The sequence below is a fragment of the Erpetoichthys calabaricus genome, chromosome 8 (genome assembly GCF_900747795.2).
Source record: "Erpetoichthys calabaricus chromosome 8, fErpCal1.3, whole genome shotgun sequence".
NCBI classification, from domain to species: Eukaryota; Metazoa; Chordata; class Cladistia; order Polypteriformes; family Polypteridae; genus Erpetoichthys; species Erpetoichthys calabaricus.
This window is the reverse complement of record NC_041401.2, coordinates 181369918-181393931: the sequence shown is the minus strand read 5'-3', so window position 1 is coordinate 181393931 and position 24014 is coordinate 181369918.

The following is a 24014-nucleotide window of genomic DNA, read 5'->3' as shown; positions in this document are numbered from 1 at the left end:
AAAATCTGCAGGGGTTCCGAGGCCACGAGACCACCCAGTCCCCACTAGGCATTCTACCTAACATAAATGATCTCACTCAGCCTCAAAGGCCTTTTGGAAGAGTAGAACCCTCCAACTATGAACTCTACTGGTCAGTGTGTAGCAGCACTACTTAAAATGTCCTATATCTCCCAGCAGCCCCGGCGGTATAATGCTATTGGACAGATTCAGGAGATGCAGGGGCTGTGTTGAAGAAGATTGAGCAGACGGGCCCTTTAAAAAGGAACCTAAAAGACATCGAGGGATCACAATCATCCGTCTGTTTCTTAATACTCCTCTTTTGTCTTGGTGGAGTTCTCTATTACTGTACTTTCCCCTTTAATGCGTAGCCTTTGTCCGAATACCTCAAGTCTCACAGACTTACCACTGTTTATGAACGTTATAACTTCTCCACACCTTCCCTTCTACATTTATAACCTCAGGCAATTAGGTGTAGTAAAAGACAAGCAGGAGTTAAGTTACACTTTAAATAATATATTATTGATAATATTAATAAAATAATAACAATAGGCAAAGTACAAGTGAATACTGCCAACCTTACAACCTGATAAATGCTGATGTGTAGTTTCAGGCGGCACGCAGACTTGTTTGTTACTTAAAATGTCTCTAGTAAAGTCCTCATTTTTGGTCAGCTTTGTTCAGAACAGGCCACATGCCTGTCTCAATATGGCTGCCAAGTTGTGCTTCTCAGTGTGGTCTTCTTTTCAGTCCATGGTGTGAGAGAGGGATGGAGGGGTAAAGCAACCAAATTTGTACGTTCTCTGTTGAAATTCTACAGCTGGTAGGGCGTCGCGGTACTGAATAGCTTCTGATTCAAACCAATCCCAAACAGCCAACTTTAGAAAAAATAAAATTCTGGTGCGGCACACACAACCCCGAGTTACTGGTTTATTTTCACACCTGCCCCCAAAAAACATTTTTTGAGTGAAGCTTGCCAGCTGGGCAGTTTGGTTCTACTGTGGGGCTTGATGAAGAGAGTCCTGCAGAGAATCACTTGCCAAACTGATTTTAGGCGCTTCCCTCAACTCTGCCATAAAATTCCTCAAGACTCGGGGAGTTGGTTCACATTAATATTAAAGCTTCTCACTAATGAAACATTAATATTTCATTGCTTTCTTTAAGTTACCACATACAAAAATATTTATCAATTTATATACAAAATTTCACACCACAACAATGCCTCATACACACAATTGAATTACCACCCTGCCCACCCTGGATTACAGTTTCTGACTAGAAGTATGTGCTGTCCCATGCCTGCCTGTCTGTGTTTGAGTTTGTACTGATTGGATACGTCTTCATCTCAGGGAGTGGTCCCAATCACTTCAAAACCCCACTCCACATCAGGAAACTGGTAGGATAAAACTTGACTTTGCTTTCAGCAAGCTGTTCACAAGGTGTTTCAATAACACATCCTTCATCAACTGGCCCTGCTATATTGGACTGTTCTGGACCTTGTTGTTTCTGTTTCTTGTCTGCTGTTAGTGTTGTAATTTATCATCGCCGTCGGGGAGCGGGGGGGGTCCTTTACGTGTGTGTCTTTGCTTATATTGTGTATTCTATCTTTATATTTCATTGTTAATTCTCTAATCACTATGCCACTAACAGTATCTGTGTGTGTGTGAGTGTGTATGTGTCAAGTCACGGCTGGGTGTGTCCCTGGGGTCCGTACAATAAAATAAACAAATCACAGTTTTCAGACAGTGTGATTCTTATCGTCCCCACAGCTGCCAGAAGTGGATAATGGTAAGACTTCTATCATGGCTTCCTTAACCTCTCACGTTTCCACTTGCCATTGATAGACTGTTATGCACCTCCTAGCATAGCTCACATCTTAGAATTATAGAAAATATGTCAGAATGAGAATCTTATTAAGAAACTAACAGAAACAGATGGCCGCTTTTTATTTAGCTGATGATTTTGTACGAAGTGTCTTAAACATGACAATAGTCCGATTGTCTTCATATTTGTATAATTGGCACGCTGATAGGTTGTTTTGCTTAGGATCCTCCAGAGCAAATGTGCCGGGATTGAATGAGCAGACTAGCAGTTTTTATTCCAATGCCTTAACCATTAAGCCAGTGGTCTTTGGCGAGGGGTAAGGCACTTGTGTGAGGTCTTACATTGGCGGTATGATTCATCCTGGACATGCCCAAAAAAATGAATAGGACAGCACTGTGTAGACAGTGACATATATAGAATGTGAAGATTCTCAGAACATTCGCATGGTTGAGCCTGGGATTTATTCAAATCTCAAATAAATTGCTGTTTTATGTGTTACTTTCATGTTTTGTATTTTATTCATCCGTCCATCCATTTTCCTTACTTGCTTTTCTAAGGCAAGGCTGCAGAGCTGCTGTAGCCGATCCCAGGCCATAACAACACCAGGACAAGGTGCTGGTCCATCATAGATTTTGTACATTATATGTTGAATATTGTTTTTCTTTTTTTATTTCTTATGCTTATATGTTTAATTATGTGCCCTGGCTCCTTAATATTGAGTTCCAGGGGTGGGGCCACCATAACAAGCAGTTGTAGAGGGGTGGAGAAATGGCATTAGTGTAGGTGATGCCAACAGACTAAGTAAAGTGATCAAAATGGTTGGCTTAGTCTTGGCCATCAGGGTGGATTCACTTGAGGAAATGGTGAAGCAGACGGTATCAGAAAACGAAGGTTAAACGTTGTGATGGCTGTCCGGCGCCTACCTCATCGCAGGGGCATCCCGGCTTGTTCGAAGCTTCATATACTGAGGAACACATTGCTCGTTGTTTTATTCAGATTGCTTCGTCCTAGCGAGTTATTACAAGATATTCAGGGCTTCTTTCGAGTGAATCTCCCTATACAATATCAAAAAAATGTTCTCAATTGGATTCAGGTCTGGGGAACGTGCCGGACAGTGAATGGCAGCAATGCCTTCGCCATTGGATTTTGCCTAAGTGTGAGGTGGAGCAGGAGTTTCCGTCCTGCTTCCAATCCTGCAGGTCATGGATGCCAATAGGGGTTGCGGATGTGCTATGAATGCTGCTGGCCAGGTCACGGCTGGAGACGCTGACTGTGTAGAGCAAAGGTAGACGCCAGGAGTTGGCATTGGTGCAGCATCTTTCTCTTGCTTCTGTGTTTCAGAGTTGAGCCATGGACTGGCCAACATCCACAACCCTTCCTGGAAGAAGACACCCCTTGTAGGAAGGGACGCTTCGCCCAAAAAGGCAACGCTGGGGGAGCAGCCATGTGTCAGACAGCCAGAACTCTTATCCAGCTGGGACGCCTGAGTAATGGATGGATAGGGAAGTAAGTGTGCTCAAGGCATTATCTCCACTAGATGGAAGCTCCCCTGTGTTGCAGTGTTGCCTTGCCACCATGGTAGATGGAGTTCTAACACTCAGCCCTGCTTGGTTTGGTGGGTGCCTCCAGGGGGGTGCTGCAGAGATTGCAGAGCACTACTTCATTGAGCTTCCGTCTCACCTGGAAGTGCCATGCTAACGGGCCACCAGAAGTATTCTTGGGTGCAGCATAAAAGGTGCCAGCTGCCACTGCTTCAGGAGCCAGAGCTGGGAGGAAGGTGACAAAGCTTTCTGGAGGTGAAGTGGTGGTGGAAAAAGAGAAGGAAAGAAGACAAAGTGCTGTGGGCTGCTTTGTGCTTATCGTATTGTGCTTGTGTGGGAAACGCTTGGGGAAGAGTTTGCTACATGCCAAGTAAAAGCCTGTACGTTTCTGGATTTGTGTGTGTGTCTGTCTGTGTTGGGTTAGGGAAGCTGGAGTGGCCCCTGCAGGCCACAATTTATATTTATACAGTATATATACATATGAATAAATACAGATGAGTTTATATATATCTGTGTATTGTGGTACCACAGTGCGTGTACAGCCGCCCTAACCTGATACAGACAGGCAGGACAGAGCACAGCACAAAAGTACCAATATGCAGTCTAGCCCAGAAGCCTTTCCTTCTTCCGCTTCTTCTTCTGTCCTTCCGCCTCCACTCCTTCCCAGGCAAGCTTCGTCCACCTCCTCCCGACTCTGGCTCCTCGAATGGAGTGAGCTGGCCCCTTTTGTAGGGCACCCGGAAGTGCTGCAGGTGCTCCCAGATCTACTTCCAGCAGCACTTCCGGGTGTGGCAGATGTGCTGAAACCCAGGGCTTGGGAACTGTCCAGGCGCCCCCTGGTGGTGGCCACGGGCCCCAGCAGGGTTGAGTTTCAAAGCTCCAAACCCGTTGCCCTACTCTGATCCAGGAGGGTTGCCCCAGTCCTTCCATCACGTGGCGTCCCACAGTACGTCCGCCACAGTATATATATATATATATATATATATATATATATATATATATATATATATATATATATATATATATATATATATATATATATATATATAGTGACAGATGGCTGGGGCCCATGCCTGGCCGGGACACCCCTTCACCACCTCTGCCAGGGGAACAAGGGTGGGAAGCCCAGTATCTCCACCTGGACGCTAGATGGCAGCATCCCTGGGTTGCAGCGGTGCCTCGGACTCCCCCAGGGATTCATGGGGGTTGGAGTTCTGTGCAGCTCTGTGGGGTTCCGCAGGCGCCAGCAGGGGGTGCTGCAACAGGACCGGCGGGCCCCATTTGGGCACTGGTTTCACTTTACCCAGAAGTGCAGCCAGATGTCGCTAATCAACCACCTGGAGCACTTCCGGGTGCCTGATAAAAGGGAGCCAGCAACCACCACTCAACGGCCAGAGTCTGGTGGAGGAGGACAAAGCTTGCTGAGGAGGAATGGTGGTGGAAGACAAGAGAGAAAGAGTGCTTAGTGTACTGTGCTTTATTTGGGACTGTGTTGTGGCTGGAGGGATTACGGGGAAGACGTGCCCTCCAGCTGAAGAAAAACCTCCCGTGTTCAATCTGTGTTGGGTCAGGTGCTATATAGTGCCATTGTTACAATATATATATATATATATATATATATATACTCACTATGAGAGAAACTGGAAAAACCGAGGTGTTCTAAAACCTTTGACCAGTAGTGTATATATATATATAAATATATACTGTATATATATATATATATATATATATATATATATATATATAAATCTGCCTTCTGTTTCCATGGCAGTGAACCAATGGCAGGCCCAGCTACAGTCCACATCACGCTCATTCTCATCCTGGCTACTGAGTCACTGCTTGCATATTCATCTTTTGTTTGGCCGTCGTTTGATTTATTTTTTTATTCAGCCGTTATTAGCGCACACGTTAAATCACACACGTGTAATGAGCTACACTATCTTGCAACTAGCCAATAACACTTCATTGATTGAGAATTAAACATATCTACATTTTTAATAGTCGATAAAGTCAAGCTGTGAAGTGACAATCACTCCCAGAAGAGAAGAGCGGCATTTGTGTGTGGTCCTGCGTTTGTTAGAAAGACCATAAATTGCAATAAACACTTATCTATAAACCAGGAGGCTCTCTTCAAGGACTGAAATTGCAAAACATAATTTAAAATCATACAGCCTGTCTATTTTAAAGCTCAGCAGGAGAAGTATTTTCATTTCATGCATTTTTTTCTATAAATCAGTTGATACTTAATTGCTTGTTTGTCAGAGGCAGAATTGTTGCCTTCACTTTATATACTTTCCGAGGTATAAATGTGTACGTTATGCGCCATAATAATGTACAGCCGCACAAATTCAGCCATCAGCAGATCTGCTCTCAAGGCCCAGGATGCAGCTGTGCTCGACTGAAGACTAAGATTTGTTAAAAACACAGACATAAGTGTTAAAGGGGCACATATTTAACCTATACAGTGTATACATAACCTCTAATATTATGGGTGCCAACATGTTACATTTGATTGGACTTTATATCGTCATGATTTGTTTATTTAATCTTTCAGATTGTGTGATTTTACAGCATGTTTAATTCAATGTGTGTTGTCACACATGGCGCATCAGAGGCTCAGTCTTCCAGGTTCCGGCCAGTGATGTAATACCACCATGGGCTGAGAGGGGTCACTGCTGCTAACTGTCTTATCTTCCTTTAAATCCACAGTACTTGAGAGACCACTCAGCGAGGCCAACTGGCCCCACCTCATCCAGCCCAGATGCCATAAAAGCCCAGCTGCCTAGAAGGAGGTGTCAGTTGTTGACACGAGAGCTGGAGAGACGGAGCCGTAATAAGAAGCCTTGATAGGCAGCACTTTTCCACTAAGACCACCAGAGGGCGGCATTTCTTTTTTGTAATTGCACCGTTGAGCGCAGTTTTCTTTTGGTTGTTGAAGTAAATGGGGACAGCCTGGTTGGCCCCTCATCATTTATTTTTGGTCATCAAATGGTTTCAAAATGTTGTGAACAAGAGAGTCCTTAATCACAAAAAAGGCCTGCAATGGCTCAAAAATGCCTACTAGAGTAGAAGACCGTCAACTCCAGCTAGTCAAGAAAAGGGCAAGCGTAAAAACATTTCTCTCTATTATATAAAAAAATCCTGGGACGAGACGTGACTTTTTATCCTGGGACGACATGTGACTTTTTCAGAGAGATGCTTTCAAGTCCCACAAGACGAGACTTTGTGCCAGGAGATTTAACCACACCCGGGGCGGGAAATAAAAGACAAAGAGTAGATGACATAGTAGAACGTCGTAAAGAATTCAAAAACATTGGCACAATACACATGCAGAGCAGGTTAGAGATAACAAAAGTACTAAAATTTGAAAGTCTCAAAAAAATTATAGTAAAGATCGCATTAACGCAAACAAAGGGAAATTATTACCCGGTGAAATAACTGAACAGCGAAAAGAGATTGAATATATGTTTTGGATTTAAACTTTAAGTCAGAGACTTGTAGATCGTCTAATTCGCATTGCCATCAGGGAAAAGTGGTGTTTCCTCCCAATGAAGAAACCTATCCACGAGAATTAAAAGATTTGTTGTTTGGTGAAAGTGAAATCCACATATGCGAGCGGCAGAGACACAAAGTGGCTGGCACATAGTGCAGGCCGGGGATTGGGGATTGGTGAACAAAGCGAGCAGGGGGCAAAGCCCCCTAGTATTATCTACAAAATAATCCCATAGGGGAATAAAAGACACTGCCTTCAAAATAGGCAATGCAAATTGCAATCACAGTCCTAATACAAAATCCAAGGAGTGACGTCAATAACAGAGCGACACATTCACCAAAATCTAGAATATCACAAAAACGTAAGAACAATCATTAAACTTCTCACATCACAAGTGTATTCACAATGAACCGCAAGGGACTGTGAGTTTTCCTCGGCCTACGTAGAGCTCAGAGCAGTCCCTTGTGGTATTACGCAGGTGGCCCCACCACTTGGGGGACCACCTACAGAACACAAGCAAGATAAAGGAAGATATTGTGACATGAAGAAACTGAATGAACAATTATGTTTGTTAATGCAAAAAATGAACACAATAGACCCTAAAGCTTTATAACACACTGGTGAGGCCTCATCTGGTGTCCTGTGTGTAGTTTTGGTCTCCAGGCTACAAAGAGGACATAGCAGCACTAGAGAAAGTCCAGAGAAGAGGCTGACTCCAGGGCTACAGGGGATGAGTTATGAGCAAAGATTAAAAGTCTTTTCAGTTTATGTAAAAGAAGATTAAGAGGTGACCTGACTGAGGTGTTCAGAATTATGAAGGGAATTTGTCCAGTGAATCGAGACTGCGACTTTAAAATGAGATCATCAAGAACACGGGGACACAGTTGGAAACTTGTTAAGGGTAAATATCGCACAAACATTAGGAAGTTTTTCTTCACACAGAGAGCCACAGACACGTGGAATAAGAGAGCAAGTAGTGCGGTAGACAGTAGGACTTTAGGGACTCGACTTGATGTTATTTTGGAAGAATTAAGTGGACAGGACTGCCAAGCTATGTTGGGCTGAATGGCCTGTTCTCATCTGGATTGTTCTAATGTTCTAGTGTTCTAATTAAAGGGACATTTGAACCACAGCTGAAATATAACACTAAGCATTCATAAGTAACTCTTTCAAACACAGTAACCTCTGTTGGAGAACATTCAGTGAAAAGGAGAGAGGATCAGGAAGAAGATAATGATGAGACGAGTGAGGAATAATAATAACACAAATGGGAGACAGAAAAGAAGCAACGCTGGAACAGTAAGTGTAGTAGCCATGATAGGACAGTCCCAAAATATATAAAGAAAAGGGCCTCCTCTCCATATTGACACAAATGGCATGAAGGGTTTGTGGCCAAGCCCATAATAAATTGTTCGCATAGGGTAGAATATAATCTTTAGTAAGTGCCAAATAGGACAGGCTGGCTTCCCGACCAGGATAGAGATGAAGTTCTTACCCAGACTGAACACCACCACAGGATTAGAGATACAGCCCTGCCAGAAGGCCCTTTAATCTTCATCACTCAGTCATGAATGGACAAGGAGAATGTGGATTTTGGGAACAGTTCATATCTCCACGCGGAAGGTGGCAGTGTTCCTCAAGGCTGATCCCAATCGGTACACCCCACCCACAGGGTTGCATAGGAATTGCGGAGTGCGGAAGTGCAGCCCTGTCGGTGTCCTTGGGTGCGCTATCTTGGGACAATATTGGTTTTCACATGACCTGGAAGTGCCCCCGACATGTCGTGTGGTGACATCAGACGCAGTCCCAGCTCTTGCTTGAAAAGGAGCTCGCCGTCTAAATCACGTAGTCAGAGTCGGGAGTCTGTGGGCGACAATTTTGGAGGGAAGACGGAGGAAGAAACGACAGAATTTTTGCATTGATTATTGATTCTTTTGATGGGTGATTGTGGAAAAGGTGTGGTGGATAAATAAATATCTTTTATGTAAATCCAGAATTGTGTCGGGCATTACTGTGTCAGGAGCACCTCCTGGTGGTTACACATTGTACAAACTTACACTGAATATTTATACAGCACTGCTAAAATGGTTGGTTCTCACTTTATACCCAGTGCTGCTAAGATTGGCATCAAGTACTTGTGACCCTGAACTGGACCGGGTCTGCACTGAAAATGGATAAACTCACAAATCTGTTGAAAGGGATGAAGCAGAAGGCACAATGTAAAAGTCAATGGAGTGTATGGAGAGCTGAAGATCTCCTGGCTGCTGATGGTATTTCAACTCTACAAGCAGCTCATCTGTTCAAAACAAATCAGTTACACCCAAACACATCAGCAGAAGACATTGTGGAATGTTCCAGAAGCTGGACATTAATGAATGGTGTCACACACGTGTGCGCCTTGCAGACAGCTTAAAAGCTCAGGTGGTGGTAGTTCCTCCCCGATCCACAGGGGGGTGCTGCATTCTAACGCCGCTTTGCATTTCCTCACTCTGCAGGCTGGATGATTGACAACCTTTACCATCTGTGACATCACCACCTGGTCCCGCCTCTTCCTGCCTGGCCCGCCATCATCTTGGATAGTCTAATTTCTAATATTTCAGAGATGTTCTCTTTGCTGAAAAGCATTATTTATTTTTTGCCTTTAAAATATATGGGGTCACAGTGTCACCCCAAATCTTTTTTTTTATTGTCTTTGTCCTTTTTAACAATGGCTTCATTGAAACGGTGTATCATATTTGTGATCTTAATGTCAAGATGAGGATTTTCATGATTGCTCCTCTTAATCTTAAGATGTTTAGGTAGATTTCACTTGTAAAATTTAGGGCCTTTCAGGAAAATGGCAAATTTCACAAAGAATTTTAAGAGATGCCCGACTCCCTGCAGGATGCTATTCCTACTTTTTTGCTTTTCAGCTGGCGTCTAGTCCTCAAATTCCACTTATCACTCTCCTAAAGTGTCACCGCACGTGACATTTTGTGTGTGACTGTGTGTGTGTGTGTGTGTGTGTGATGTAAAGCATGAGGTGTGAATTCTGTTCTGCAGCGCATTGTCCTGCCAGCATAACAAATCCTTTACGGTCTGCATGTTGCCTAAAAAATTGGCACAGAACTGTGAAATTGGCCCCATTCTGCTGGGCTTGTCTTATTTATCTTTATTTCATTTTCTGAGAATTGTGTCTGCTTTATAAGCCCATTGCAAACAAGAAAGTTATTCTTTTAAAAGTGGAGCTGACAGTGCAATGGAAATGCAAGTAAAGAGGGGTTACAGGCTTTACAGAATAAACACTGCTCTCAGGTAAAGTGACCACCGTCCATCTGTCTCTGCGCATTCAGGGTACCCCATAAGGATTGTGATGGATTTGAAGTGAAACCAAATTACTGGCAGTGCTTTGTTTATGGTGAAGCAATGACATTTCGTCAAATAGTTTGGTGGGGGGCAGGGGGTACCCCTGTGAAGATTCCTGAAGAGGTGTCATAACTCACAGGTGTGCTAAGGAAAGTTGATGGTACAATGACACTTGGACCACTGCGTCGTACACTGGGAGTGGGGTTTGTCCTACATTGGTGCCAGTACTCTGTGCTGAAACTGGAGGACCCAACATACCTTGAGCATCGGAAGTGGCGACAAATGTACTGTAGCAGTGCACTACATGACAAATCTCTTTATAGTTTGACATTAAAGAGTCTTCATCTGTTGATCAGTGTGTCAAAAAGGCCAAATTACATCCATTGGGATTCAATGAAAAGCAAATGGGGCATTTTCTTATCTAAAGAAAACCACGTGAACACTTGTTCATTTATCGATTTTTTTTTGTCCTGTGTGCTTAGTAATTGCTCATGCACACCGATATTAAAAAGCCAGCGGCAAAGAAACACCAAAAAGACTCAGCCCAAGTAAAATCACAATATGGCATTTAATGAAACATGAGTAACTTATTTATGAGATCTACAGGCAAGCTGGCAACTTTTGGGAGTGGCCAATGGTGCATAAAAAATACCGTGAAGTGATCACTTTTAAAATTATCTGTTTAGTGTCGAGTACAGTTATATAGTGCCTTTCCTATCTATCTATCTATCTATCTATCTATCTATCTATCTATCTATCTATCTATCTATCTATCTATCTATCTATCTATCGCCTTTCATGTCTGTCCGTCTGTCCGTCCGTCCATCTGTGTCTCTTTATCTATCTATCTGAGCTTATTATATAATAATTAATTACATTTATGCAGCAAAATGTTTCACATAGACAGTGAGGTGCCACTTCAATCATCACCAATATGTAGACTCTAAATGGATGATGCCATCTTTGTGCCTTTACACTTGCCACTCTCTAGCAATTAGGTGGTGAAGAAGGGAAAGAGAGAGAAAGAGAAAGAGAAAGAGAAAGATAGAGAGTTATCCATTTAGTAACATGGGGCAGTTAGGGGGCAAGAGTAGACCTGTTCATGGTGGCCAGTTTAGCCCAGAAACTGAGAAAGGCCCTACTCTTTTGTAAGATGCTTATGCATCTTTATGACCTCAGAGAATCATAGGACGGTACCAATTTTTATCTATCTATCTATCTATCTATCTATCTATCTATCTATCTATCTATCTATCTATCTATCTATCTATCTATCTATCTATCTATCTATCTTATAGTGCCATTCATATCTATCTATCTATCTATCTATCTATCTATCTATCTATCTATCTATCTATCTATCTATCTATCTATCTATCTATCTATCTATCTATCTATTATATAGTGCCTTTCACATCTATCTATCTATCTATCTATCTATCTATCTATCTATCTATCTATCTATCTATCTATCTATCTATCTATCTATCTATCTATCTATTATATAGTGCCTTTCACATCTATCTATCTATCTATCTATCTATCTATCTATCTATCTATCTATCTATCTATCTATCTATCTATCTATCTATCTATCATCTATCTATCTATCTATTATATAGTGCCTTTCACGTCTATCTATCTATCTATCTATCTATCTATCTATCTATCTATCTATCTATCTATCTATCTATCTATCTATCTATCTATTGTAGCTGCTAATTTCCCAGTCACTCTTAATTATCATGATGATTGATTGACTAAATATTTCAGTTAGATCATCGATTCTAAGTCTATAGGGACAGAGTTCCCCTTCCATAAATTATGCCATTATGGTTTGCCTGTCTTGTAATTTCTGTCTTTCCACTAATTAATTAGTTACTTAATTGATTAATTAAACTTTTCAATTAAATTCCTGATCCTCATTTTCTCGAGATTGCTCTTCTGTACATTTTCTCTGTCCTTGATTTTGAAATCCCCATTAAAGAACGGACTGATTGAATGTTCTCCTCAGGTCAATCATTTCCATTCTCTGGAGCTTCATTGACCCATCAGCATACGCACCCCATCCCCCTGCCCGTAAGACCCCTCATAAATGGCGGAGTCTCTGCTGTATCTAAAGACATTTAGGTCTGTGTATTTTTTAAGCTTGGCTTGGTTTTCAAATTATTTTATAGCACACAAGGGAAGTTTCAATCTGATTTTCCATTATTATTAATATTATTATTATTATTTGGCCGATGCCTTTATCCAAGGCGACTTATCAAATGTGAGGTACAATTGCTTTAATGTCTTTTGTTGGTCCAGTGGGAGCCCAGGCAGGTCAAGTGTCTTGCTCGTGGTCACACAGCGTCAGTAACAGGATTTGAACCGGGAGCCTCAGGGTGTGAAACCCAAAGCCTTAACCACTGGGCCACATTGGTTCATTACAAAGGAATGTCTTTAGTGGGCTGACGGAATGAAGAGACCTTTTTTATTCTTGATCCACTATATTATTTTATTATTGAGACATTCACATTCATGGAATCTCAACGACATGGCCTGGCTGATGACCTTCTCAAAACACAGTGGGGTAGTCAGGTGGCTGCCGCAGGAGACCACAACAGAAGAATCACTTTTATGACAATTGTCTTTTATTCTTTGTTTTTTTTCTTTTCCTTTTTGCTCAGTTTTATATTGCAACACAGCATCTGTCTGTTCCTCATCTCTCTGGACAGAAAAAAAAATATTTTATACAACACAAAAGTAATCTTGAACAATGTTGCATTTACAGTTGGGGTCACTTTACCACTGCACTGATTGAATTGTTTAAGCTGGACAGACATCTTGAGCAGGTCATTCCGACAATAAACTGAGCGCATTTCAAACTTTTCCGCTTATTAAGTCAACAGATGTTCATTCTTCCAGCTCATTTCTTTTCTATTACAATAGCGCTGCTTCTTAACCCTTTACATTTATCAGCAAAACCACCTCAACCAACTATGACATCAGCACGACCAACGGATGTACAGTGGACCCTCGAAAAGCCGGCTTTGGGATTAGGACTGAGGGCAGTGCAAGACTTGAAAATGAGTCGGAATAAAGGTCTGTCAGGTGAGAAGTAAATAGGATGAGCAGCCAGCAATGAACACCCTGTGATGAAGAAGAAGAAAAAGACGCCACGTCCAGCCAAAGGGATGCAATTCTAATGGCGGACCAATAGGAAAAGGAACAGCATGACAGGTTACTTTTGGAGCAAATGCATACCTTCTCTTCTTTTAAAGGAGGCTCGTTGGTTTCTTCTATTGTGCTCTTTTTAGCACTCATAATAGCTCATCATAAAGGCACTTGATAATCAAAGGAAATCCGTCAGAAATGCTGTCACGAGAGAAGAAGTGGGCTTCTCCATTATGGGCAGCACTATCTCTCTGTCATGTAGTTCCTTTCATATACATCCTGGATCTCAAACGCCTTGAGTCCTCTTGGTGGCTTTTGGCAAACTCCAAGTGGACTTTCATGCGTTACCTGGCCACTCTGTCATAAAGCCCAGATTGGTGGAGTGTAGCAGTGATGGTTACTTTCTGGAAGTTTCTCCGCACAGGTTGGAAGGTGAGCCTTGAGCCCAACATCATCACCGTACTATCTATCTATCTATCTATCTATCTATCTATCTATCTATCTATCTATCTATCTATCTATCTATCTATCTATCTATCTATCTATCTATCTATCTATCTATCTATGTGAAAAACTGTCACTGCTCAATGCTGATTACCTGCAACAGCAAATTGGTTGGATGAGCTCGCTAAGCCTTGAACTTCATAGACAGGTGTGTCCAATCATGAGATATAAAGATATTTAAGGTGGTCAATTGCAAGTTGTACTTCCTTCCCTTTGACTCTCCTCTGAAGAGTGACAGCATGGGATCATCAAAGCAACTCTCCAAAGATCTGAAAACAAAGATTGTTCAGTCTCCTGGTTTAGGGGAAGGCTACAAAAAGCCACCTCAGAGGTTTAAACTGTCAGTTTCAACTGTAAGGAATGGAATCAGAAAATGGAAGGCCACAGGCACAGTTGCTGTTAAACCCAGCAGGTCTGGCAGGCCAAGACAAATACAGGAGTGGCAAATGTGCAGTATTGTGAGAATGGTTACAGACAACCCACAGATCACCTCCAAAGACCTGCAAGAACATCTTGCTGCAGATGGTGTATCTGTACATCTTTCTACAATTCAACGCAATTTGCACAAAGAACATCTGTATGGCAGGGTGATGAGAAAGAAGCCCTTTCTGCACTCACACCACAAACAGAGTCGCTTGTTGTATGCAAATGCTCATTTAGACAAGCTAGATTCATTTTGGAACAAAGTGCTTTGGATGGATGAGACAAAAATTGAGTTATTTGGTCAGAACAAAAAGCGCTTTGCATGGCGGAAGAAGAACACCGCATTCCAAGAAAAACACCTGCTACCTGCTGTCAAATTTGGTGGAGGTTCCATCATGCTGTGGGGCTGTGTGGCTAGTTCAGGGACTGGGGCCCTTTTTAAAGTCGAGGGTCAGATGAATTCAACAAATTCTTCAGGATAATGTTCAAGCATCAATCACAAAGTTGAAGTTACGCAGGGGTTGGATATTCCAACAAGACAATGACCCAAAACACAGTTTGAAATCTACAAAGGCATTCATGCAGAGGGAGAAGTACAATGTTCTGGAATGGCCATCACAGTCCCCTGACTTGAATATCATCGAAAATCTATGGGATGATTTGAAGCAGGCTGTCCATGCTCGGCAGCCATCAAATTGAACTGAACTGGAGAGATTTTGTATGGAAGAATGGTCTGAAATACCTCCATCCAGAATCCAGACACTCATCAGAGGCTTTAGGAGGCATCTAGAGGCTGTTAGATTTGCAAAAGGAGGCTCAACTATCTCTGTCGGGGTGCCCAAATTTCTGCACCTGTCTAATTTTGTTATGATGCATATTGCATATTTTCTGTTAATCCAATAAACTTAACATCACTGCTGAAATACTACTGTTACCATAAGGCATGTCATATATTAAAAGGAAGTTCAGCCAATGAGAAACAAAAATCCAAAGAATTAAGAGGGGTTCCCAAACTTTTTCATATGACTCTATCTATCTATCTATCTATCTATCTATCTATCTATCTATCTATCTATCTATCTATCTATCTATCTATCTATCTATCTATCTATCTATCTATCTATCTATCTATCTATAAGACTGGTATGGATGGAAGACACCACCATGTAAAGTTCAGGAACGAGTATTTTCGCGTTGGCAGAAGATCGTTTCATTGGACAGGAGTGCTGTGGTCGAGACAGTTTTCCCGTTCAGAGGCTCCTCTTCAGTGGAGTGGAGTCCTGAATTTCTCCATCCATGGAAGAGAGACACAGTATGCTAAACGCTGGTCCTCAGTGTTGTTTAAGATGGTATTCTTCAGCAAAGGTAGTCTTTGTGCACTTGGACATTTTCTTTTGTTAAATTTTATTTGATTTGAGCTTGATTGAGCGAAGAGGCCTTCTGATAGTTGCCCTGCCCTAACCCTTTGTTTATAAGATTTGGTACAGGCCTGCAATGGTTGTGTGTGTGCGTGTGTGTGTGTGTATGTGTGTGCGTGTGTGTGCGTGTGTGTGTGTGCGTGTGTGTGTGAATGCCAGTGTGTGTGTGCGTGAGGACCCATACACCGGCCAAGTGTTAGTTGCATTTAGCATTGTGACTGAAGGTTGAACCAAATGTTACAGAGGTATCAGAACTATGGAGTAATGTGTATGTATGTGAGTTAACATGGACATGGTTACCTGTGCAGGTAAGTAGTAATTGTTAAGTATATTCTGAGGTTCTTAAGTCTTCACATTGTATGAACGTGGGGTTTCTTTAATGTAAATAGTTGGAATTTATAGAAATAATCTCCTGTTGTGAGTTCTGAACAGGGATAAATTCAACGCACATATTTGTTCTTTTCCTCTTTATTGTTGTCATTGTTCAACAGTCCTTTATTTTATGTAGTAAACTATCTGTCCCCCCTGTGGTTCTGCCCACATAGTAGTGAAACAGGACAAACTTTAAAAATCTATTAAAAAAAACGTAATTTTGGCCAAGAGGAATTAGGTACACTCCAATTTCAAACGTTTGCACGGTATCTGATCATGTTCGGCTCTGACGGGAGAGCGTCCCCCGCGTGGGGAGAAAAGCACATGGCCGTGATACCTCTGCTACCCTCTAAAACACACTTAGCTCTGATCTCTCTCACAAAAACGTTTAACGTTACTCCTTAACAATCTCTAGATGATAATGTCTGCTGAACAAACAGGCATCGCTAGCTAAGTAGAGGCAAGGTGCACTCCAACACGTGGCGACAGGTACTGAGGCTGGCGCGTGACTGAGTGAGGAGGGCCCTGCCCCCTCCCCTCGGCCTGCCTTGTCTCTCTCAGATTCGCACAAATAAATCGGTAATGCAAGCAAACTGTGATTCTTAGTCGCAAAATCAACTGAAATGTTCAAGCAAATAATAGAAAAAAATCTGATCTAAATCCGTTAAGTAGTTCTCTCATGAAAAGCAGACAGACATACAGACAGACAGACGCTGGGTTTTATATGTATACTAGCCCTGCCCGGCTCCCTACTCCTGACGTCACTCTTCCCCCTCCCCTCGGCCCACAGCCTCTGTCTTGGATTACCACGAATAAATCGCACCTGCAAGTAATTTATGATTCTTAGCGCATTGAGAGAAGTCACAAAATCAACCGGAATGTTCCAGCAAATTCTAGAAAAAAAGCCAATTTAAATCCGTTAAGTAGATAGATAGATAGATAGATAGATAGATAGATAGATAGATAGATAGATAGATAGATAGATAGATAGATAGATAGATAGATAGATATGAAAGGCACTATATAACAGATAGATAGATAGATAGATAGATAGATAGATAGATAGATAGATAGATAGATAGATAGATAGATAGATAGATAGATAGATAGATAGATAGATAGATAGATAGATAGATATGAAAGGCACTATATAACAGATAGATAGATAGATAGATAGATAGATAGATAGATAGATAGATAGATAGATAGATAGATAGATATGAAAGGCACTATATAACAGATAGATAGATAGATAGATAGATAGATAGATAGATAGATAGATAGATAGATAGATAGATAGATAGATAGATAGATAGATAGATAGATAGATAGATAGATACTTTATTAATTCCAAGGGTGAATTCACCTTTTTCACATAGTTCTTTTGTTCACTAGCTAAGCAGTGGTAAGGAACGCCCTGAGGCTGGCGTGTGAGTGAGGAAGGCCCCGCTCCTCTCCCCTCGGCCCACTGTGTCTCTCTCTCTTGGATCAGCATGAATATATCGCTCCTGCAAGCACGCTATAATTCTTAGCGCAATGAGAGAAGTCAAAAAATCAACCGGAATGTTCAAGCAAATTCCAGAAAAAAACCCAATCTAAATCTGTTAAGTAGTTCTCTCGTGGAAAGTGGACAGACAGACAGACGTTGGATTTTATATATTGTGCCAGACAGGCTGGGGACCCTACCCAGCTGGGATGCCTGGACAGTCCACGAGATGGATGTTACCTCCCCTGGACCACGAGAGGGCAGCCGCCCGGGTCTGCTTGGGGGCCACTGGAACGGAGTTGGGAAGCTCATCCCTATGGGAGGACGTGGCCACTGCCAGGGGACGCCCGGATGGTTATGGAACCCAGGATGGCAGCACTTCCAGCACACCAGGAAGTGCTGCCGGAAGAAATCCCAGGGGCACCCGGAGTGGTGCTCTCCTGACACTTCCGCCACACCAGGAAGTGTCGTCAGATGGAGCACCTGGAGCTCATCCAGATCATTATAAAAGGGGCCGACTCCCTCCAGTAGACGAGCCGGAGCTGGGAGGAAGGAGACGGAGCTTGTGAGGAGGGGAGTGGAGGTCCAAGGAAAAGGAAGAGAAAGAGAGAGAGAGCGAGAGAGAGAGAAAGAAAGAAGAGTTGTTAGGATAAGGCATTGTGGTGCTTAACATAATAAAGGAGTGTGCTTTTGGACATTCTGGTGTCTGTCTGTCTGTGTCCGGGGGATGGCTTTCCACAATATATATATATAGTTCATTTGTTTCTTATGTCTAGTTAGTAACCGCTTGAGATTACGTGTAAGAGTTGTGTTGGAATGGCGGTGACCGTAGATAACAGTGAATGCTTAGGTAGATACCCCCTAAGAAGACTAGCGACACATTCGTGTCCATTCTTTAAACCCGACATATCACTTTTGCAATTGCCAAGAAAGAGTGTGTATGCTCTTAGGCTTTCTCCATTGTTCGTTTTTAGTTGTGGCCACATCCTGATTTTCTGCATGTAGGCGTCTCCTATTTGTATTTGATTTCCATAAATAGTCTCTATCTTTTCTCTGGCGTTTCTGTACCCCTCTTCTGGTGGTAAGTATGCGCAGTTCTGTGCAATGCTTTTAGGTTCACCTTTAGTAAATTGTATCAAATACTCTAATTTATCACCAGGATTACTTGTTGTCTGATCGATGGTTCGATCAAATGCCCTTATAAAGTTAAAAACCAGCCTAAAGTTTCAAAACTGCCTAGGATTGAAATCGACCTAAGAAAGAAAACTTGAAATTTCCTTGGATTATAAAAGAAAGCAAGTCTGTGTGTTCAACGCTTGAGATCGGACTGCGACGAAAGAAAACAACGACGACTTGAAAAAGATTCCACAGGTATCTTTCATCTTTGTTTTCCATCGGAGTAGGACATATTTGAGAATTGCTAGTGCTCTTCACGAAACTGCATCAATTAAAAAGGTTTTAAGTACAGTTCCTTGTGGAATGGCAATGGCATCTGAATCCGGGATGAAATTCCGAACCCCCAACGAAAGAATCAGTGGCTTGAGCGAAAGCCGCGACGATTGTGACTCTATAATAGAGGACCATCTCCATGATGACAGAAAGCCGCTCGACTCAGCAACAATTAACTCTTTGAGGCCTGAATATTTTTTTCCAAAAAACGCAGTTATCTGAAAAGCACACATAGCAATGATTTCACACTTAAGTCAACATAAAACATCTGTTGCTATGTGCTGTGGGTGCTGTTGGCGCATGTTTGGCATCTCTGGTGGCAGTGGCTGCATTGGGGGCACCTCAGTGGTCAGCAGGAATGCACGGTGGCCCAGCTGCCTGACTGTCTTCGCACAGCAGGTGGGTGGTGGTGATGGTCACAGTGTGACCTCATCATAAGTGGTGGTCCTCCCAGGCAAACACTGCTGTAGGCGCATCAGCTACACGAAAGTGTTCAGCACCACAATCACCTGGGGACCGATCAGATGATGCAGATACCTCACTTTCGTTTTTGATCTCCAGATCAATTGCATCAAACTCAGAGTCTGACAAGTCAGAGTCCGATTCAGCGAAATTACATAAAACGTTCATGGAGTATTTTGCTTTGCACGTTCGCTTTGGTCCCTCGCCAGATGTCGGTGCCATTTTAGAGCTTGTTTGTCTCTTTGCTACTCATGCACGTGTAGGGAATCGAGGTTAAATCAACAAAGGTATGTAACTTTCCTTCTAGCAAAGAGAGTCGAACTAAAACATAAGGACAAGTTTTGTTGCAGTTTACAGCCGATTACCCTCCTCTACTCCTGAATTTTGACAAAAGTCGACATCAGCCCTGAAAGAGTTAAACTACAATCGGAAATGGATTACAAATATAGACAATTATCTGATTAAATGAAGAACATAACGGATTTACAAAAAAATGAATATAACTGCAAAAAAATAAAATTAATTTTCGAGAATCAGTTCGCCAACCTGAGACTGGAATACAAAAAGTTAAGCGCCAAACTTTTATCCATCCAGAAAACCGAAGATGCAAGGAAAGCGATACAAAACAACGTTGACTCTAAAATGAAAACTATAACCATGATTTGTGGAAATACGACGGAATGGATATTTGAAGCACAACAAAATAAAAGCTCCCATCAACAACCTAACTTTTCAGCTAACCAATTTAGGGAATTACAGAATGACCACTGACATTCCTGACGTCTCTCCAGAAGACAGTATCTCTCAGGTCTCCATTCAAAGTTAAAGTCATGTAAGCTCTAGGGCTAATTCAGTTAAGAACTCTCAAAAAAAGAGAGAAAGAAATATCCCAGGGTCCTTTCCCAGGTTGCCCTTAGACATCAGTAATAAGGCCTTTAGGATTGAATTGATATTAAATGAAGAAGGAAACCAAACAAAAACAAAAGACATCAGAGTTTAAAAGGCGACACTTTCTGATTCTTCCGTGTTAAAGTGAGATCAACTGTGAAAAATAAGGAAGGTGGCCAGAAGAGAAATGCCAGGAGACACACAAAGATCAAACCCGAAGGTCCGTCCTATCTTTCAAAAGTACCAAAACGCTAATCAAGAATCAAAGTCAAAGAATCTGAAGATGGGCTCAAGAAGAAAATACCAAACGCTCATGGGAATTCTTTCGAATTTATCCGCAAACTAAGATATCGAATGAACGAACTGAAGAGCACTTTATATGTTTGACCCCGGAAGTCACGTATTTACACTTCCTACACTACACGTCTTTGGTCAATTGTCTAGCAAACGATACACAACATAACAGTTGTCCAAAATTCCTTAAGTGGCATTGCAATGGCGCAGAAAACACCCAAAATGAGAACAAGGTGGGCACCCGTGTTGGGGAAGGTCACTAGCAGACCCGGGCATTGATCAGGCTTGGAGCTGAACCCGGCTCTCCAAAGGGGTGCGGAAGTGGCACTAATCAGTGTGCCACCCATCAAGTGACCGAACTGTTGATTATTCATAGCCGCAGTCATTTCCCTGGAATATGGCAAAGCTTGGAATGAAGCGGATAACATAAGGCATCGCAGATTCACATAGCTTATTTACATTTCCCACCATGATTAAAATGCTGCATTTTATCTCTCATTTTCAGTCTGAAAAACTGCCAGCATAATTTTTTCATTTTTTTTTTTAGTTTGTGTAATATAGCAGCATTGCTAATTGTTTTCGGTTTATTAACTCACTTCACTTGGGAATCGGCAAAAAAAAAAAAAACAAAAAAACGAGTGTCTGCTTGCTGAAATCTCTCAGTGCTTCAGTGCCAGCTGTTCAGCAGGAGCGCAGGCACCCCCCCCCCCCCCCCCATGACACAAAGGCTGGCTGGGGGGGTCTCAGCAACCCATGAGTGCACAGTGTCGGTAGAACAAGCTTACCACCTTGGCAGCTGCAGTTTTGACATTTTGATGGTGTGGTGGACAGTTGTGCCCGCTCTCATGCGTGTGCCATGGAGAAATCAGGAGTCAGCACATGGCTACCACAAGTTAATGTCAGATCCATTTTCCATAAGTACTGAATAAAAATACATTTCCAAACCTGCTTTGCCCAGTTCAGAGTGGCACAAGGTTGAGCAGAGGGCACCAGGACTTCAAAGGGTCTATTCATAATTACACACCCACCCACCTGGCCAGTTAATCAACTGAATCAAAATGTTTTTGACATGCCGGAGGAAAATCCAATGGAAATGCTCCACAGACGTGGTGTCATGGCTGGGCTAGGGTTCCTCGATAGGCTGGGGTTCAGATTTATGTTTAATGTTCATTTTTGGTTCCTTTGCTATGAAGGACAAATGGGCATCTGGGCTGGATCTCTTACCAAGATAGAAGGTGCCAGGGGATGGGCAAGGAGAAGTTGTTGGCCAGGAGCAGTTCCAATACACCATATGTTAAGTGGCAGTGGTCCATCTGAGACATACCAGCTTGGACACCCATATGGGAAGTAGAGTCCAGAAGTGTTGCTCTGTCAGGGTCCCCTGAGTGCCACAAGGAAGAGGAGAACCACCATTGGTTCTCAAACAACCCAATAGTGCCCTCCACAAATCATACTGGGTCACTGGAAGCCTTTCTGAGTGCAGCACATAAAGAGCAGCTTAGCTTAGCTCACCTGGAAGCAGAAGGAGAAGAAAGAGTTTCATTGTTTTGCATGATTATTGGCTGTGCTTCATCATGTAACATGATTGGTGGATTCAAAGCCCAGGAGCCCTAGCACCTGCACTTCAGACCAGGTCATCTACCTGAAGCTAAGCATGTTCAGGCCCGGCCAGCCCTTGGATGGAAGACCATCTAGGAGAAGAGGTGTTGGTGAAGCCAGCAGAGGGGGGCTCTTACCCTGTGGTCTGGAGGTGAATCCCAATGTCCCAGTGCAGTGACGGGAACACTGTCCTGTAAAAATGGTGCCGTCCTTCAAATGAGATGTAAAACCAAGGTCCTGACCCTGGGGTAATTAAAGATCCCTGGGCATCCTTTGTAAAGAGCAGGGGGGCTAAATTGCTCACCACAGTCTAGCCATTCTGGCCCCCAAATCATCCCCTGTCTCTGATTGGCTGTCTCTCACCTTTTCACCTCCTAATAGCTAATGTGTGGTGAGTGTACTGGTACAATAATGGCTACCATTGGATCATCCAGGTGGGTGCCACACATTAATGGTGGTGGAAGGAGCTGCCCACTCACTATGTAAGGTGAGAAAAGCGCTATATAAATGTAAAGTAATTATTATTATCATTATTATGGTTTGAACCTGTGACTGTGTTAGGTATTATTGGGTTTGGGGCTCGTGGTTTATTAGGGTTTATTTGCCATGGGTTGTGTTCCATGTGTCTTGTGGGTGGTTTCCCAGGCGGCAGGGCCAACCTGTCAATCCGTGCCCAGGAACTGCCCTTCCGTCCTATAAACTGAAAGGTCTCCCTGAGTTCCTGGTAGTTCATAGTGAATGTGCTCTGGGAGTTTGGTGAGTTCTAGTACCTCTTCTGTGCTTTGATAGTTTTGAGATTTTGACCTTAATGCTCTGATTTTGACCGGGTTTCTGGATTTCAGGATTGGAGCTGATTTCGCCTTGGATTGCCTTGTGTTTCTAGGCAACTCTATTTTACTACGTCCTCTACGGAGCTTCTCTGTGACAGAGAATTTTTGTGTGGAATAACTTTTAGAAAGTTTCTGTATTTGCTCGTTTATCTAGCCAGGGTTTGGCAATGTAGCCCCCTCTAGTGGGCACTTTTGCAACTTTTTGGGGTTTAATACTTTGGGACTCCTAGTCCTAGTTAAATGCTTTGGTAATCCTAGATAGATAGATAGATAGATAGATAGATAGATAGATAGATAGATAGATAGATAGATAGATAGATAGATAGATAGATAGATAGATAGATATGAAAGGCACTATATAACTAATAGATAGATAGATAGATAGATAGATAGATAGATAGATAGATAGATAGATAGATATGAAAGGCACTATATAACTAATAGATAGATAGATAGATAGATAGATAGATAGATAGATAGATAGATAGATAGATAGATAGATAGATAGATAGATAGATAGATAGATAGATAGATAGACATGAAAGGCACTATATAACTAATAGATAGATAGATAGATAGATAGATAGATAGATAGATAGATAGATAGATAGATAGATAGATAGATAGATAGATAGATAGATAGATAGATAGATAGATAGATATGAAAGGCACTATATAACTAATAGATAGATAGATAGATAGATAGATAGATAGATAGATAGATAGATAGATAGATAGATAGATAGACATGAAAGGCACTATATAACTAATAGATAGATAGATAGATAGATAGATAGATAGATAGATAGATAGATAGATAGATAGATAGATATGAAAGGCACTATATAACTAATAGATAGATAGATAGATAGATAGATAGATAGATAGATAGATAGATAGATAGATAGACATGAAAGGCACTATATAACTAAT